Consider the following 6,010-nt stretch of genomic DNA (forward strand, 5'->3'; position numbering starts at 1 on the left):
ATCGTGTTTGACTTCTTTTATTTAGCATAATGTTTTCAAAGTTCACCCATGTGGTAGTCTATATCCACATTCCATTCCTTTTCATGACTAAATAATATTCCCTTGTATGGATATACCACACTTTAGTTCCTTGATTCATCAGTTGATGGATATTTGAGTTGTTTCCACTTTTTGTCTGTTTTGAATCAGGCTGCTATCTCTTCATGGGTTTAGGCTGCACTGGGTGATGGTGTGTTTCCTAGTATGTGTCACATTATTTTATAATTATGATGTATTACTATTATATTGTCTCTTTCCCCTGCCGTTCTGTACACTCTGCATGTACAAAGCATATTTGTCTTGCTAGCCGTTCTATCAAGCGTAGCACACCCATGTAAGAAACGTGTGAGTGAATAAATTAAAGAAGGCAGCTCTGTAGCTCTAGGTGGGAACTTTGAACTGCTCATCTAGCCTGCCTTCTGTCACTTCACCAAAGGGCTGTGTCCCTCACTCTGTTTAGAGTGTGCATTAGTGGCTGAGGATCCTGCTCTAGATTTTTCCTGACATTTTTTTATCGTTGGGTGAGGAGAGGTTACATTGATACAGCAGCCTTACAATTTGTTTGGTTGAGTTGAGTGTTACCACCTGTCCGCAAAAGTCAGAGGAAAGCTAGATTTTTTCTGACAGTTTGTGCTGGGAGCACTTGGGACATTTATTAGCAAGGGAAGTAGACCATGATCCCAAGTTTGTCTGTTGTCTTGCCAATTAAAACTTCCTGCCTGGGTATGTGTCATGGCCCCACCATGGGATTTCTCCCACTGGGGATACTGGGAAAGCCCATCAGTGTTAAACTTACTGTTTCCTTTGCTCTTATCCCTCTTTGTCTAACTCTTCCTTAATCATCTCAGAACTCATTCTAGCAGATTTTCTGTGGCTACTAGAAAATGTTGCCTAACTCCCAATTCTCTTTTTTCAAAGGTAACAGAATTTAATCAGGGCAAAGCCCTCTCATTTATTTCTTGCTTCAAATAAAGCCCTGGGTTTTGGGAGCCTTCCTTGCCGCTTGGGACATTTTGCTTGGGTACTTAGCCCTATTTCTTGGTCTTGAACCCGCCAAGAGATCCCAAGGAACGCCAGGCACTGGGGGGGCCCTGTAGTGGCAAGTCTGAATGTGGCAAGTGCTCTAGCCGCCTCTGCTTTCCCCCTCCCTCCTGCATCTGCCTGCTCCTTAGCCTAGTGAGAATGACAGGAAGGGAGAAGGAAGCTGCCAGGTTTCCTGTATGCGTGTCTGTGGGAGGGAGATGAAGAGGGCTGGCAGCCATGAACTAAGTGGGCTCCATTCCATGTATCTTTTCTGATGAAAGTGAAGCAGATTCAGACTGCTGCTTGTGAGCTGTGATGGGAGCCATAGCTCAGAGACAATTCCTGGAATGACTGTTCTAGACATTGCACCCATTTCCACCCTGGAGCAACTTACAGGCTGAGGGGGTTGAGAAGTCTAAAGCTGTCGGTAGTGTGTGGTTGGTATTTGGATGAAAATCTCCATGTGCTATTATATAAACTTCAGAGAAAATACTGTGAAAATATAAATAAAGATGTCCTTAAAAGTATGTGTTTTTGGTGTAGCATCTCGTGGCTTCAATCTTTATGCTATTTTACGGCTGTCAATCTCTCCCATTTGGGGTAAGATGGGTTTGGCTTCCAAGTAGTTGTTATTAAAATGTTAAGGTTTAGAGACCCAGTATATCCATTGTTTCATCAAGATCCAGTGAATACGTTGTTTTATTTCAACGTTTGTGCCTGGTTACTGCAACAGATTCCAGATCCTTCTGGATGGTTCTATAAACATTTATCCATTTTTGCATGAATTCGTAATTTCTCAGACCAGTCTAGGGGAGGACTGTCAAGAATGTGGGTAGCAATCGCAGGACGATAAAATCCCATCTTGGGCCTCCCTGCTGGAGTGTCAGGGACGTAAGGCCCCTTTCTCCTTCCTCCCATGCAGTATCCCATGTGCAGACCTGGCACAGTTCATCAGGTCTTCCTGGGGAAAATAAAATTCTGCTGTGGGCTCTGGGGTTAATCTCTACTCTGGCCATAGAATGTGTTAACAGCTGACACCTTCCTGCAGCTCATTTCCTAAAGATGTCACTTCTGTGCACGTGAGAACCATTGCTCTTCATCTTGCTGTGGGTGACGGACCTTCTGTGTGCCCCGGTCTCTGCTGTTGCTTCCACAGTCACTTTAGGAACTGCCGAAGTCACACAGGATGCAGCAGTAATATTGTTCTGCTCTCCTTTTCTTCTCCCCTTCTCAGAGGGCCTCTAGTGTTATGGCTATTTTTTTTTTAATTGAACTGTTAGGTTAGTGTCCCACTTTTTGGAGAAACTTGAAATAAATTCCCTTGGGATGTATCAGAGGGTACGTGGCGGCATTATGTGTAGCACTTCGAAGTGATCTTCTTTAGTAATCGGAGTCCTGGGGAAGTTACCTTGCACTTCAGCTCTTTCATATCGGCGTAAATCCCTTCATCATTTAAAAATGTCTTAATTTCTCATTAGACACAGCAGATGCCCTAGTACTATTTTTCCAGGCCAGGGTGGGGCAGGGGAGGGAAACTACCAGGTGCTGAAAATGGGATTTATTGTGGCTTTACTCCAGATAAAATACATCGTGCTATGGTAACAAGCAGCCCTAAAATCTAGTGGCTGAGAACATTTTTTGCTTATACTCCATGTCTAAAGATAAGTAGTATCAGTGTAGTTATTTAGAAGCTCAAGCTGATAGAGACTTCAGCATTAGGATGCCTCCATCTCCCCATGACATTTGGGGTTTGCAACAGCAGGGAAGAGAACAAGTAAATACAGCTCTTAGATGCGTTCCCTGGGAAATGATACGTGTCACTTTTGTTCACTTCGATTGGCCAAAGAAAGTCATTGAACAGGAATCTTGGTGAATTCTGGAAGTAAGGGGATGGGCTTGAGCCAGCAAATAGCTTGGGAAGAGGTTTGAGTGGGTTGGAAGGTATACATGATAAGCCCAGTGTGCTCACAACTGATTTTCTGCTGATAGCATTTATCATTTCTTTCCAGGGAGACTAAAGAAGATGAAATCAATTGGCACGGAATCTGCAACTAAATGATGCTTTCGCAGGGGTAAAGCTCTTTGGAACTGCACTGCTTACTAAGAGTGTGAAATGCCACAGGAGTGGCTGAAGCAGTGGTGGAAGTCAGCCTGTGGGGCCATTCTGCCACGCATCCTCTGTACTCTGCCACCATCAGGGGATTACTGGAGAGCGTGGGGCTCATTGAGTGCACGTGAGGTCCCACCTGCTGCCCCTCCCTGGTGAGCATGCACCATCTGCCCAGAGGAAGGACAACACTGTCTGTGGGTTTGAAGTGAGAGTCACTTACACAGGTAGTTTGTGAGAGGCATATGACACAGCAAAACTTGCTTTGAGTAAAATCAAAACATCAGAAGAATGCAACTGTTTAAATGGTATAGAGTTTTCAACCATTGCCTTGTACTTTTTTAAGCCCTTTTATGACAGTATCTCATTCGGTCCTTTTTTTTTTTTTTTTTTTTTTTTTTTTTTTTTAAAATGTAAATTCACAATTAGGCAGAGAGACAGGCAGAGAGAGAGGAGGAAGCAGGCTCCCCGCTGAGCAGAGAGCCCGATGCGGGGCTCGATCCCAGGACCCCGGGATCACGACCCGAGCCGAAGGCAGAGGCTTTAACCCACTGAGCCACCCAGGCGCCCCTCATTCGGTCCTTTAAAAGAATAGAAATCAGGGGCACCTGGGTGGCTCAGCTGGTTAAGCATCTGCCTTGAGCTGAGGTCATGATCCCTGGGTCCTGGGATCGAGAGCCGCATCAGGCTCCTTGTCAGGCAGGAAGCCTGCTTCTCCCTCTCTCTCTGCCTCTCTCCCTGCTCATGCTCACTCTCTCTCAAATAAATAAAATCTTTAAAAAAATAGATAGAAATCAGCCTCCTTAACTCCTTCATACCTATCACCACCCAGCATTCTAAATATTTACCTATTTGTTTTATTTGTCTGGTGGCTGCTTTCTGCCTTGCCTGGGTGTAGGGAGGGACAAATTTCGACACATTGTGAAATCACCAGTCACTTCCATGACCGGACTCCTCTCTGATACTGGGTACTTCCTGTGCAGAAACCCTGCCTCTCTTCTTAGCACTTCACGGCCCCTTGCCCCTCCTTTCATAGCAAACAGCAGCACTTATTGAAGGATTGTGACTTGAAATTCATTTGCATTTTCAGCCTTTACTTCTTGAATTAATATAAAGTGTGTGCTCTTTCCTTTTTGAGAAACTTTAGGCATCACTAGCAGGAAAGGAGGGTTGTAGTCTTAGAGCCCAACTGTTCTGCATTTTATCAACAAATACATCTTATCTTTTAAGTTTGGACCCTCGAGTCACAATAGCTGCTCCATAGGTGAACTTGGAAGCACTCCTGATAGTGTCTGTTTGGTGTCTTGGGAGAAGGGTTAGAAGGGTGAGCCTAGGGGTGCCCTGTGTTTGGGGGGAAGGGGACCTGGACAAGGCCAGTTTGAGGCTAGATGTTTGTTGCTCTCTGGACCTTTCCCGTCAACCTGTTTACATCCCCACCCCCCACACTCCTTTCCCTTCTTCTGTCTTCTTTCTTTTCACTCACCAGGTAAAAAAACAAAAAACCACAAAAAAACGCAAACTTTTCTAATTGTCTCATGTCAAGCACATTAATTCTCTCGAATACCTTTGAGGTCCTACTTCTTTGGAAGTAGGTATTTTTCTCCAGCAAAGGTAGTTTCCTCACAAAAAAAGAATTCTGATGCCAGGCATTATCATAGTAGTTTTTGTAATCTTATTACATCTGTCACCTAAATAATCTCTTCTTTTCTTGTGTGTGTGTGCTTGTGCGCGTTTGGTTGGGGGTAAGTGATGACTCAGAAATTAAGAGTCTTAACTAAGTTCATAAAAGCGTTTAGTAGCAGAGTTGAGATGACCAAAGTCCTTTCTCCATTCGTGTTCCTTCTTTATTAGAATAGGCTATCTACAACATTGAAGATCTATAAGTCTCCTTTGTGGGGCACAGTCAGGTTATTCTAAAATTAAGACAGGAAATGTTGGCAGTCTGAAGGTGTGTTGCTGAGATGGAAAGAGACATGGAGACTTTAATTACTAGATACTGCATGTTGAGACATGGGTCTCACTTCTAAGTGCTATCTTTTTTTTTTTTTTTTTTTTTAAGGATTTTATTTATGAGAGAGAGAGGGAGCGCATGCACAAGTAAGGGGAGTAGCAGGCAGAGGGAGAAGCAGATTCCCCGCTGAGCAAGGAGCCTGATGCAGGACTCCTGGATCATGACAGGAGCTGAAGGCAAATTCTTAACTGACTGAGCCACCCAGGTGCCCCTAAGTGCTATTTCTTTTATGCAACACTTCTCATTTGGCAAAATTGAATGGGACCAAATACAAATTTCCACGTATGTTACATATTGTGATAAAATCACTTCACACTCCTGTCTGCTTTGTGCACAGACGGACCTGATTTTTCTTGTGGTTCCTGTAAAAAAATTACATCAGCTTCGGTTGCATAAAACAATGATAATCTCAAAGGTTCAGAAGTCAGTATTCTGCAACCCAGGTGTCATCAGGACTGGGGGGCAGTCTGGAGGCTGTGGGAGAGAATCTGTAACTTGGCCTCTCCAGCTTCTCATGGCTGCTGGCAACCCGTGGTGTTCGCCAGTTTGTGACACGGTCCAAACTCTGCTTCTATCTTCACATTACCTTCTCTCGTGTGTGTGTGTGTGTGTGTGTGTGTGTGTGTGTGTGTGTGTGTAATCTCCCCCTACCTGTCTCTTATAGATACTTGTGACCGCATTCAGGGCCCACCCAGATCTTTTAGGATCATCTGCTTATGTCAAAACCCTCAATTTTTTTTTATTAAATTTTATTTTTTATAAACATATAATATATTTTTATCCCCAGGGGTACAGGTCTGTGAATCGCCAGGTTTACACACTTCACAGCA

This window comes from Enhydra lutris, unplaced genomic scaffold (genome assembly GCF_002288905.1).
Source record: "Enhydra lutris kenyoni isolate GAN:26980312 unplaced genomic scaffold, ASM228890v2 scaffoldscaffold70, whole genome shotgun sequence".
Taxonomy (NCBI): domain Eukaryota; kingdom Metazoa; phylum Chordata; class Mammalia; order Carnivora; family Mustelidae; genus Enhydra; species Enhydra lutris.